Below are 12,418 nucleotides of genomic sequence, written 5' to 3'. Positions count from 1 at the left end.
TCCCCAATTTCTTTAAGATCTTCGCTATCTTCAAATCCCAGTTGTAATTTGCTGGATTTCCAAAATCAATGCCCAGGACCTGCATGGACCCTTCACACAAAGAAAGCCCGCAAAGCGTCTGTCTCCTACCTGCCCATCGTCCCAAAAATGTATATTTTGATTTCTCCTCATTGACCTTTGACCCCGCAGCGCTCTCAAAGGTCTGTATTGTTCGTATCATCTCCCTCACACTTCCATCATCTTCCAAGTAAAGAACTGTGTCGTCAGCGTACTGGGAGATCTTCAACACCTCCCCCCTGGCAAGGGCACTCCTCTAATTTTCTCGTTTCCTCTTATTGCACATGCTAAAGGTTCTACATATATAACATAGAGTAGGGCGGACAGGGGGCAACCCTGCCGTAGCCCTCTCGTTTGTTGTACTTCCTCTGTTAAGTGTCCATTTATCTTTATCTTGCAGATTATGTCAGTATACATCATACTTATCCAATTCAAAAATTTACCTCCTATATCAAAATTTCTCATCACCCTCCATAAGAAATCATGATTGACCCTATCAAAAGCTTTTTCCTGATCAAGTGTTACGCATATTGTTGTCAAGTTCCTCTCTTCGATGTATGTAAGCACATCTCTATGTAATTGTAAGTTCCAACCAATCTGCCTGCCCTTTACCCCGCATGTCTGGTCTGCATTAATAATAGCAGGCAAGACTCGGGCCAGGCGTCTTGCTAGAGTTCGACTCAAAATTTTGTAGTCCACGCAGACCATTGAAAGAGGCCTATAATTTGAAAGCACAGCAGGTGAGCCTTTCTTATGTAGAAAACTTATCACACCCGTCCTCATACTCTTTGGCATTCTACCCGTTTCACACATTTCTTCAAATACCTCCAACAAGTGGTCTCCGATGAGATCCCAAAAGGTGATGTAAAACTCCTTTGTGAGTCCATCTATCCCAGGTACCTTGTTATTCTTCATTGTCTTTATCGCCTCGTATAGTTCGTGGTTTGTTATGCTCCTTTCCAAAAGCTTCCTTGCGTCCTCTGGTAACCTCTCTTTCAGAAAACCTAAAACCATTTCTTGAGCCCCTCTATCTACTTCTTCCACACCAAACAATGAACTGTAGTACTCCTCTACCATCTTCAAAATATTATCCCGTCCAGTAACCGATTTCCCTTCCCTTTTTCCTCTTTCTTTTTCATTTGAGCAAAAAAATAGGCCGAGCACTTCTCCTGTTGCATATACTCCTCCTGCATAAATTTAAACATTCTTGTTTTTGCCCTCTCCTGAAACAAAACCTCCTGTTCCTTTAATAATATATTCAGTTCCTCGCTATCTTCCCAGTTTTTTTCCTTATTTCTCTGAGCTTCTATCCCTGCACTTTCGCCGCTTGCGGCTGCTTTCTGGCTCTTGGTTTGGCCGACCTTACTTTGTTTGGCTTTCTTGCTTTTGCACAAAGTCAGCAAAGGGGGCACCGTTCCCGGAGGCGCTGCAATACCGGGTCGATGCGTGGAGCGAACGGAGCGAGCCCCTTATTTGGCTCCCTGTTCTAAAAATGCATTTAATACGTTGCCCCCAAATCGGGGGCGTATCAGATATTAAACTGATAAGAACAGATTTTTTTTTTTTTTTTTTTTTTTTTTTTTTTTTTTTTTTTTTTTTACTTCTTTTATTTTCTTTCCACAACAATTCAAAAAACTTTTTCCATTTCCATTACAAAGACATATTTACATTTCATTTCTTTCCCACATTCATTCATCGCAAACCAATCATTTTCATGTAACATATTCATATAACTTATTGCTTTTCATTGCTCCTTTTCCCTTTCTCCCTTCCTTACTCTTTACCTACCACCACTTTTTAGGTGCCTTCGCAGTAAAGAAGGAAGGGAAATCTTTCCATCTATCCTTGATCGTGTCTATTCCCCATTTTTGTAGTTCATGCCAGTATGTCTTTTCAAATTCCCTCTCTACAGCTTTAGTCGTACCTATTTCCCCCTCTTTATATCCTCCCGTTATACAACTCTGTCTTGCCTTCCACAATTTCATTTTTACAATTGTTATCAACATACAACGTATTTTGTATCTCTCTTTTTCTATGCTGTTAGCCCTGAAAGGGGTAATCTCTTCATAAGTCACCGTGCCCAAACCTTTATACTTCCCCTTTACCCTTTCCCATACCTTTTTTGCGTATTCGCATCCCCAAAGTACGTGTTCTATTGTTTCCTCTTCTACGCAGTTGTCCCTCGGACACTTTTTCTGTTTTCCCAAGTTATGTGCATACATGATGATCCTCACGGGTAACCTTTTGTGTAAATGCATCCAATTAAAATCCTTCAAAACATTTTTAAAGGTCTTATCCTGTGCACATTTCCACACTTCTGGACTCACCGGTACCTGGTTATAATTAGCTTTCCATACCATTTTCTTATATAAAAGTTTATGGTTTAGTACGGTATCCACCTCTTTACATTCAGCATGTTTCTTTCCCCATCCCAGCATCCTCTGAAAATATTTTGGTGTAGTTTCCGCCTTTGGTCCCTTATTTTCCCACCCTATCAAAAAACGGTATGGAATCGCTAACCAAAACCATAACAATATTTGACATTTATGGACATAGTTCTGTTTCAATAGCTTACATACATTTGCATAAAACATTGTATCTAACTTCAAAGGGACATTTGGTACCCCTTTCCCACCATCTTCAATTTCTTGATACATTTGCGTTCTTTTGACATACTCATAACCCCCCCAAATAAATTTAAATATCGCTCTGGTTATTTGCGCTCTGTAGATCTGAGGCATCGGAAACACATAGGCCAGATGTAATAACTTCGGCACCACCTCACTCTTTATAATCAGAACCTTCCCCGTAATTGTTAATTTCCTTGCTTTCCAAAGGCCCAGCTTCTTTTCTACCGCACTTAACCTTTTTTTCCAATTGCTAAGCTCATCTCCTTCCTTATTTCCAAAGGTGATTCCTAAAATATTCATTGGGCCTTGGCACAAAGTAAAATCACAGATATTATCTCTTCTACCCTCCCATGTCCCCAAATATTTATACATCGACTTCTCTTTATTTATCTTTGATCCAGTCGCTTTTTCATAAATATCTAAAATTTCTATCGCGCCCTTTAAACTATCATCATCTGCCAGATATAATACTGTATCGTCCGCATACTGCGATATCTTTAAAACTTCCCCCCGCGGCATCGGAATCCCTTTTACTCTCTGGCTTTCCCTTATTGCGCAAGCCAAAGGTTCAACATACAGTACATAAAGAACAACAGATAATGGACATCCTTGCCTCAAACCCTTTGTTTGATACACTTTTTCTGTAAGGAATCCATTTACTTTTATTTTCAGACTTATGCCGTTGTATAAATTTTTTACCCATTTTTTAAATTTCTCTCCCAAGCCCATATACTGCATTACCCTCCACAAAAAATCATAATCTACCCTATCAAAGGCCTTTTGTTGATCTAGGCTCACACATAGTGCTGGCAAATTTCTATCTCTAACGTATGTGAGTATGTCTCTGTGTAGTTGCACGTTCCAAGACATTTGCCTCCCCCTGACCCCACACGTCTGATCCTTCTCCACTATTTGCATCATTACTCCCGCGAGTCTATTTGCCAATATCCTACTCAGGATCTTATAATCCACACATAGCATAGTTAACGGTCTATAATTATCAAGTTGTTGTGGGTTACCTTTCTTGAATAGAATAGAAACCACACCCGTCTTCATACTCTCTGTCATCTCCTTTCCCTCCATGATTTCCTTAAAAACTCCCAACAAATGTATCCCCACCATTCCCCAAAAAGTTTCGTAAAATTCCTTTGTTAATCCATCTATCCCTGGCACTTTGTTTGCCTTCATTCCTTTTAATACTTTATATGCCTCCCCTATTGTAACTTCCCCTTCTAAACTGTCGCTTTCTTCTCCCGTTAATCTCTTTTTTATTTTCTTTAAGAAAAAATCCCCTTTTCCTCCCTCTAATTTTTCTTTTCTAAACAAGACCTCATAATACTCCTTCGCCGTTTTAAGCATATTTTCCTTCCCTTCTATCATTTTCCCATCCTTCTCTAATTTTATTATAACTCCCTTTTTTTCCTTACTTTTCATCTTTTTAAAGAAAAAGGCCGAACATTTCTCGTTCTCCTCATACTCCTCCTGCTTTATCTTATATGTTTCAGCCCTTGCCTTCCTTTCAAGTAATTCTTCCTGCTTCAATCTTAAACTTTCCATTTTCTCGTCCATGTTTTTGTTGTTTCCTTTTTCATTTTGTAGTGTATAAGTATATTCTATTTCTTTTTGCAATATACGAAATTCCTCTTTCCTTACGCTGGACCTTTCCGTACAATAATCCACCGTGAACTTTTTTATTTTGTTTTTTACATCCTCCCACCAATCCAGTTTATTTATATATAAGCTTTCCATCTCCTCCCATAAAGGGAAGAGCTCTGCAAACCTTTCCTTATATTCTTTTTCCATAAGTACTTCGTTATTCAGTTTCCAGTATCCTTTTCCATAATCTATTCCTTCTATCTCCAAATCCACCACTATCATTTGATGATCTGTGAACAAAGCCGGTATTATTTTCCCTTGTTTTATTTTACACTTTTTCTCTATCAAGATGTAATCTAATCTACTTTCCATCCCTCTTGTGTTCTTCCATGTGTACCCCACTCTTTTCCCTTGTAGTGTGGCCATTACATCTATTAAACCGTATTTTTTTATAAAGGTCTTAAAAGGGAGCGAAGTTTTTATTTTCTCCAGTGAACAATTGAAATCCCCTCCCACAAAAATATTTTTCCTTGTCATAAAACAAGTGTCCATTTTTGAAAGAAGTTCTCTTCTTAATTTGGGATCCACATATGCATACACATTTATTATACGGTTTTGTGTCCCACTTTTTTCCACATCTACAACCATAACCCTTCCCTGTATTAAAGTATAACTGTCCTTTATTCGTATACTTTTATTCCCACATAACACTCCTACCCCAGTCCCATGTACTCCCCCTATACTCCAGACCGATTCACCTCCTCTCCATTCCTTCGTAAAGAGGTCAACATCCCCCTCATCTTTTAAATGTACTTCCTGCAACAAGCAGACATCAAAATTATAATACAACAAAAATTCATAAACCATTTTTCTTTTCCGAGCATTCCTAAGTCCCCTTACATTTAATGTTATTATTCGAAAGTTTCCCATGTCTTAAAACATAAATCAAAAAAAAGAAAAAAAGAAAAAGGGGGTCTCAAAAACAAAACCAAAACAAATCAAAACCATAGGAGTTTTATTTCAGTATCCCCATTTTTAACTCTTCATATTAACCTGCGCCAATAAGTTCTTAATAAAGGAATCTTCCGATTTTTCTTCGCTTTCAGCCTCTTCCCCCGTATCCCCATCACTAGTGAAGTCACTTAAGGGGGTATGCATGCATTCAGTCTGTGTACCCCTCAAAACATGTCCCTCCATATTTTCCACCTGCTCGATCCGTTCCTCCCTATCCTCTTTATTTTCCGTTTTTGTCTCTTCTGGAGAAGCACCTGAGCTCACCTTTCTCCGCCTCTTTGCTGATTTTCTCCGCGGCTTCGCTACTACTGCCCACACCTGTCCGTCCTCTGCTTGTTTCTCTCTCTCGGCGTCCGATTCACGTAATGTTCCTTCCTCCTTATTCCTCTGCTCTACTCCGCCTTCCTTGCTCCCAGCTCTCTCCTCGTTAAGGTGATCTTCGGCAGCCGTTGACGCCTCCTGTGTTCTTTTTCCGATATCAGCTTCTGCATCCGATTTTCTGTAATGTTCATTTCCTGCCGCTTCAGAATATGACCTTGGCCTAGTACAGTCTCTTGCCATATGGGTCTCTGAATCGCACAAATGACATTTTCTAGGTTCCTTACAGTCTTTAGTTATGTGGCCTATCTTCCCGCAACTCCTGCACCTCATTTGTTCACACCTGTCCGCATTATGTCCGGTACTGCCACATTTTCTGCACGCTTGGGGCTGCCCAGCATACACTAGGAAACCCCTATCTGCTCCTATGGAGAATACCGCGGGTGGATGGCAATATCCGTCCTCGGTAGACGTATCCACATTTAATTTAACTCGGAATTGTCTTTTTCCGGTCCATAGTCCTAAGCCATCCTTTATTTTGCGCACTCCTGGTAGTACTGTGACGTACCTTCCTAAGAAGTACTTAATTGTCTCTTCCGAAACCCAAGGGTTATACATATGGATCGTTAAAATCCTATAATCATTTCTGTATAAAGGAGTTACCGTATATTTCTTTAGTTCTTCGTTTTCTTCTCCGTGAAATCTCCTTCTCACCTCCTCCGCACATTCTCCCGTGCAAAAGGTTACATCATAATGTTTACTTGCCGTACTCTGCTGGAGGCAGTAGATTTCCTCAGGCTTTATCTTTAAAGCCTCGTAAAGGATCCTTCGTCCGAAGTTAATTCTGTCATGAATCTCATCCTCTTTCTCCATCAACTCGAATCTCAAAGTATTTCTTGTACCTTGCATCCATGTATTTCTCTCATGAAAATTGGCCGACGCCGCCGCCATCCTGCATTGCTTCTCGCCTTGTAACTGATAAGAACAGATACTACACTTGATCTTAGCCAAAAGGCCGAGAAGCGATGGCCTCCCGCAGGTTCCTGGCTGAGCCGCCTTCTCGGGACACTTCTCGCTTGTGACGGTGCGCTCTTTCACTTGGCTCACAGGGAGGGAGCCGCTTCAAATCTCCGCCCACCTACAGTACTTCAGAGGCCTGCGGAGCTTCCTGGAACTGTGCGTGTAGCTGAGATATACTGAGTGTGAACATTCTCAAAACTGTATTGTATATAGTTTATTTATTTTTTATTGTGTAAATTTAATTTATGTAAAACTAAGGTTCCACGTGTCACTGTTGAAGTGGGGCATTAATCAGTGTGACGCCACTTGTAAACATGTTGCGTGTGTGGGGTTTCCCAGCCAGAGCTGCATGGACTCCACACTGGTGAGGCACACTTTCTGTAGCTCCTCTCCCTGTACTAAATTATACATTTAAATTTGGTGTATTTTTCTTTGCTAACTATTAGTTCTCATGGCTAAAAGCTCCCAAAGTGTTTTTGATTGCTTTGAACGAGAAAAATAGTAATTGGAACTGCGTTTTATCTGTTACACCATCCGTTTATGTGGTCCTTACTTGTGCTAAACAGGGATGAGGAGAGGCCTGCTGTTGCTGTGTGACACTGATTTTGCTGCTGCACTTTGTCTTCTAGGTATGTGTAAATGTATAGGTTATGTTTTATGTGTATAATGAGTTCATCACCTGAGGCTGCACACTGCATAGTATTTTCAGCCATGTTGAGAAAAGTTAAAGTTGTTTGAATATGTATTGTGTAATTGATCCATCTTAGTGGGGATTTAAATATTACAAGTTATTATTAGTGGCTTCATATTTGTCTCTGTTTTACCCCACTATAACATTTGACTTTAAAGTGGCTGTTGGGAGAATCGTTGTTTTGATAGATTGTATTTTCTTTTATATATTGTAAGCAGAGCTGCATGGACTCCACACTGGGATGAGGAGAGGCCTGCTGTTGCTGTGTGACACTGATTTTGCTGCTGCACTTTGTCTTTTAGAAATAAATCCAGTTTCCAGCCAGTCTGTCGTCACAACGCAGTCAACCATTTGAAATCTGCTACACGCGCTTTCTTCTATTTCTTCTTTTGAACAACGAGGAGAGGGGCCAGCCAGACGGCAGACCCTGCCAAAAATAGGTGCAACTCCTTAGCCTCACTCTCCACGGAAGTCTTTAGTAAAAGGCGAAAGACTTGTACGTTTTGAAGAGAAGCCAGAGTGTGTGTTTCTTTGGCCTCGCAGGAAGCCGCAGTGACTCCTCGTCCCGGCTTCCGGCGTCACGGTAGGCCCTGTTTGCTTGGCTGAAGGGGCAGATCTCAGGCCCCGCCTGCTCTGCTCCAGAGTTCCACTTTGACAGGAAAGGGGTGACTGGAGAGGAGGACATATGTTACTGTAATACATTACATCCAATTTCAAAGGGATGTATTGGACATCCCTCCCACCTTTTGATATTGTCTGATACATAGTTGTTCTTTTACATATTCATACCCCCCCCCCCATATTAATTTAAAAATTCCCCGTGTTAGCACCTTCCTATGAGTCTGTGGCATTGGAAAGACATATGCCAAATGGAGTAGGGCAGGTAAGATGTCAGCTTTTACGGCCAAAACTTTGCCAGTTATAGTGAGCTTTCTTTTTGACCACATCCCCAATTTCTTTAAGATCTTCGCTATCTTCAAATCCCAGTTGTAATTTGCTGGATTTCCAAAATCAATGCCCAGGACCTGCATGGACCCTTCACACAAAGAAAGCCCGCAAAGCGTCTGTCTCCTACCTGCCCATCGTCCCAAAAATGTATATTTTGATTTCTCCTCATTGACCTTTGACCCCGCAGCGCTCTCAAAGGTCTGTATTGTTCGTATCATCTCCCTCACACTTCCATCATCTTCCAAGTAAAGAACTGTGTCGTCAGCGTACTGGGAGATCTTCAACACCTCCCCCCTGGCAAGGGCACTCCTCTAATTTTCTCGTTTCCTCTTATTGCACATGCTAAAGGTTCTACATATATAACATAGAGTAGGGCGGACAGGGGGCAACCCTGCCGTAGCCCTCTCGTTTGTTGTACTTCCTCTGTTAAGTGTCCATTTATCTTTATCTTGCAGATTATGTCAGTATACATCATACTTATCCAATTCAAAAATTTACCTCCTATATCAAAATTTCTCATCACCCTCCATAAGAAATCATGATTGACCCTATCAAAAGCTTTTTCCTGATCAAGTGTTACGCATATTGTTGTCAAGTTCCTCTCTTCGATGTATGTAAGCACATCTCTATGTAATTGTAAGTTCCAACCAATCTGCCTGCCCTTTACCCCGCATGTCTGGTCTGCATTAATAATAGCAGGCAAGACTCGGGCCAGGCGTCTTGCTAGAGTTCGACTCAAAATTTTGTAGTCCACGCAGACCATTGAAAGAGGCCTATAATTTGAAAGCACAGCAGGTGAGCCTTTCTTATGTAGAAAACTTATCACACCCGTCCTCATACTCTTTGGCATTCTACCCGTTTCACACATTTCTTCAAATACCTCCAACAAGTGGTCTCCGATGAGATCCCAAAAGGTGATGTAAAACTCCTTTGTGAGTCCATCTATCCCAGGTACCTTGTTATTCTTCATTGTCTTTATCGCCTCGTATAGTTCGTGGTTTGTTATGCTCCTTTCCAAAAGCTTCCTTGCGTCCTCTGGTAACCTCTCTTTCAGAAAACCTAAAACCATTTCTTGAGCCCCTCTATCTACTTCTTCCACACCAAACAATGAACTGTAGTACTCCTCTACCATCTTCAAAATATTATCCCGTCCAGTAACCGATTTCCCTTCCCTTTTTCCTCTTTCTTTTTCATTTGAGCAAAAAAATAGGCCGAGCACTTCTCCTGTTGCATATACTCCTCCTGCATAAATTTAAACATTCTTGTTTTTGCCCTCTCCTGAAACAAAACCTCCTGTTCCTTTAATAATATATTCAGTTCCTCGCTATCTTCCCAGTTTTTTTCCTTATTTCTCTGAGCTTCTATCCCTGCACTTTCGCCGCTTGCGGCTGCTTTCTGGCTCTTGGTTTGGCCGACCTTACTTTGTTTGGCTTTCTTGCTTTTGCACAAAGTCAGCAAAGGGGGCACCGTTCCCGGAGGCGCTGCAATACCGGGTCGATGCGTGGAGCGAACGGAGCGAGCCCCTTATTCGGCTCCCTGTTCTAAAAATGCATTTAATACGTTGCCCCCAAATCGGGGGCGTATCAGATATTAAACTGATAAGAACAGATACTACACTTGATCTTAGCCAAAAGGCCGAGAAGCGATGGCCTCCCGCAGGTTCCTGGCTGAGCCGCCTTCTCGGGACACTTCTCGCTTGTGACGGTGCGCTCTTTCACTTGGCTCACAGGGAGGGAGCCGCTTCAAATCTCCGCCCACCTACAGTACTTCAGAGGCCTGCGGAGCTTCCTGGAACTGTGCGTGTAGCTGAGATATAATATACTGAGTGTGAACATTCTCAAAACTGTATTGTATATAGTTTATTTATTTTTTATTGTGTAAATTTAATTTATGTAAAACTAAGGTTCCACGTGTCACTGTTGAAGTGGGGCATTAATCAGTGTGACGCCACTTGTAAACATGTTGCGTGTGTGGGGTTTCCCAGCCAGAGCTGCATGGACTCCACACTGGTGAGGCACACTTTCTGTAGCTCCTCTCCCTGTACTAAATTATACATTTAAATTTGGTGTATTTTTCTTTGCTAACTATTAGTTCTCATGGCTAAAAGCTCCCAAAGTGTTTTTGATTGCTTTGAACGAGAAAAATAGTAATTGGAACTGCGTTTTATCTGTTACACCATCCGTTTATGTGGTCCTTACTTGTGCTAAACAGGGATGAGGAGAGGCCTGCTGTTGCTGTGTGACACTGATTTTGCTGCTGCACTTTGTCTTCTAGGTATGTGTAAATGTATAGGTTATGTTTTATGTGTATAATGAGTTCATCACCTGAGGCTGCACACTGCATAGTATTTTCAGCCATGTTGAGAAAAGTTAAAGTTGTTTGAATATGTATTGTGTAATTGATCCATCTTAGTGGGGATTTAAATATTACAAGTTATTATTAGTGGCTTCATATTTGTCTCTGTTTTACCCCACTATAACATTTGACTTTAAAGTGGCTGTTGGGAGAATCGTTGTTTTGATAGATTGTATTTTCTTTTATATATTGTAAGCAGAGCTGCATGGACTCCACACTGGGATGAGGAGAGGCCTGCTGTTGCTGTGTGACACTGATTTTGCTGCTGCACTTTGTCTTTTAGAAATAAATCCAGTTTCCAGCCAGTCTGTCGTCACAACGCAGTCAACCATTTGAAATCTGCTACACGCGCTTTCTTCTATTTCTTCTTTTGAACAACGAGGAGAGGGGCCAGCCAGACGGCAGACCCTGCCAAAAATAGGTGCAACTCCTTAGCCTCACTCTCCACGGAAGTCTTTAGTAAAAGGCGAAAGACTTGTACGTTTTGAAGAGAAGCCAGAGTGTGTGTTTCTTTGGCCTCGCAGGAAGCCGCAGTGACTCCTCGTCCCGGCTTCCGGCGTCACGGTAGGCCCTGTTTGCTTGGCTGAAGGGGCAGATCTCAGGCCCCGCCTGCTCTGCTCCAGAGTTCCACTTTGACAGGAAAGGGGTGACTGGAGAGGAGCACATATGTTACTGTAATACATCACATCCAATTTCAAAGGGATGTATTGGACATCCCTCCCACCTTTTGATATTGTCTGATACATAGTTGTTCTTTTACATATTCATACCCCCCCCCCCCCCCCCCCATATTAATTTAAAAATTCCCCGTGTTAGCACCTTCCTATGAGTCTGTGGCATTGGAAAGACATATGCCAAATGGAGTAGGGCAGGTAAGATGTCAGCTTTTACGGCCAAAACTTTGCCAGTTATAGTGAGCTTTCTTTTTGACCACATCCCCAATTTCTTTAAGATCTTCGCTATCTTCAAATCCCAGTTGTAATTTGCTGGATTTCCAAAATCAATGCCCAGGACCTGCATGGACCCTTCACACAAAGAAAGCCCGCAAAGCGTCTGTCTCCTACCTGCCCATCGTCCCAAAAATGTATATTTTGATTTCTCCTCATTGACCTTTGACCCCGCAGCGCTCTCAAAGGTCTGTATTGTTCGTATCATCTCCCTCACACTTCCATCATCTTCCAAGTAAAGAACTGTGTCGTCAGCGTACTGGGAGATCTTCAACACCTCCCCCCTGGCAAGGGCACTCCTCTAATTTTCTCGTTTCCTCTTATTGCACATGCTAAAGGTTCTACATATATAACATAGAGTAGGGCGGACAGGGGGCAACCCTGCCGTAGCCCTCTCGTTTGTTGTACTTCCTCTGTTAAGTGTCCATTTATCTTTATCTTGCAGATTATGTCAGTATACATCATACTTATCCAATTCAAAAATTTACCTCCTATATCAAAATTTCTCATCACCCTCCATAAGAAATCATGATTGACCCTATCAAAAGCTTTTTCCTGATCAAGTGTTACGCATATTGTTGTCAAGTTCCTCTCTTCGATGTATGTAAGCACATCTCTATGTAATTGTAAGTTCCAACCAATCTGCCTGCCCTTTACCCCGCATGTCTGGTCTGCATTAATAATAGCAGGCAAGACTCGGGCCAGGCGTCTTGCTAGAGTTCGACTCAAAATTTTGTAGTCCACGCAGACCATTGAAAGAGGCCTATAATTTGAAAGCACAGCAGGTGAGCCTTTCTTATGTAGAAAACTTATCACACCCGTCCTCATACTCTTTGGCATTC

General features: G+C 41.7%; 3 non-coding genes and 2 pseudogenes across 3 annotated transcripts; all 5 read right to left on the bottom strand.

Annotated features, from left to right (window-relative positions):
• Window positions 1-1,458: 1,458 nt before the first annotated feature.
• Window positions 1,459-1,630, bottom strand: LOC146693476 (U2 spliceosomal RNA; annotated as a pseudogene).
• A 4,871-nt stretch (window positions 1,631-6,501) lies between these two features.
• On the bottom strand, window positions 6,502-6,642 carry LOC146693475 (U2 spliceosomal RNA; annotated as a pseudogene).
• A 1,094-nt stretch (window positions 6,643-7,736) lies between these two features.
• LOC146693474 (U5 spliceosomal RNA) lies at window positions 7,737-7,849 on the bottom strand. Its single transcript, XR_014914980.1, has one exon. It is a non-coding gene; the product is annotated as a U5 spliceosomal RNA (small nuclear RNA).
• A 1,881-nt stretch (window positions 7,850-9,730) lies between these two features.
• On the bottom strand, window positions 9,731-9,921 carry LOC146693473 (U2 spliceosomal RNA). The gene has a single exon (XR_014914989.1). It is a non-coding gene; the product is annotated as a U2 spliceosomal RNA (small nuclear RNA).
• Window positions 9,922-11,020: 1,099 nt separating this feature from the next.
• Window positions 11,021-11,133, bottom strand: LOC146693472 (U5 spliceosomal RNA). The gene has a single exon (XR_014914978.1). It is a non-coding gene; the product is annotated as a U5 spliceosomal RNA (small nuclear RNA).
• Window positions 11,134-12,418: the final 1,285 nt, after the last annotated feature.

The sequence above is a fragment of the Copadichromis virginalis genome, linkage group LG14 (assembly GCF_057382275.1).
Source record: "Copadichromis virginalis isolate Kocher_CV1m ecotype Utaka linkage group LG14, C_Virginalis_male_GT1.1, whole genome shotgun sequence".
NCBI classification, from domain to species: domain Eukaryota; kingdom Metazoa; phylum Chordata; class Actinopteri; order Cichliformes; family Cichlidae; genus Copadichromis; species Copadichromis virginalis.
The sequence above is the reverse complement of the archived record's forward strand: the minus strand, read 5'-3'. Positions and strand labels throughout refer to the sequence as shown.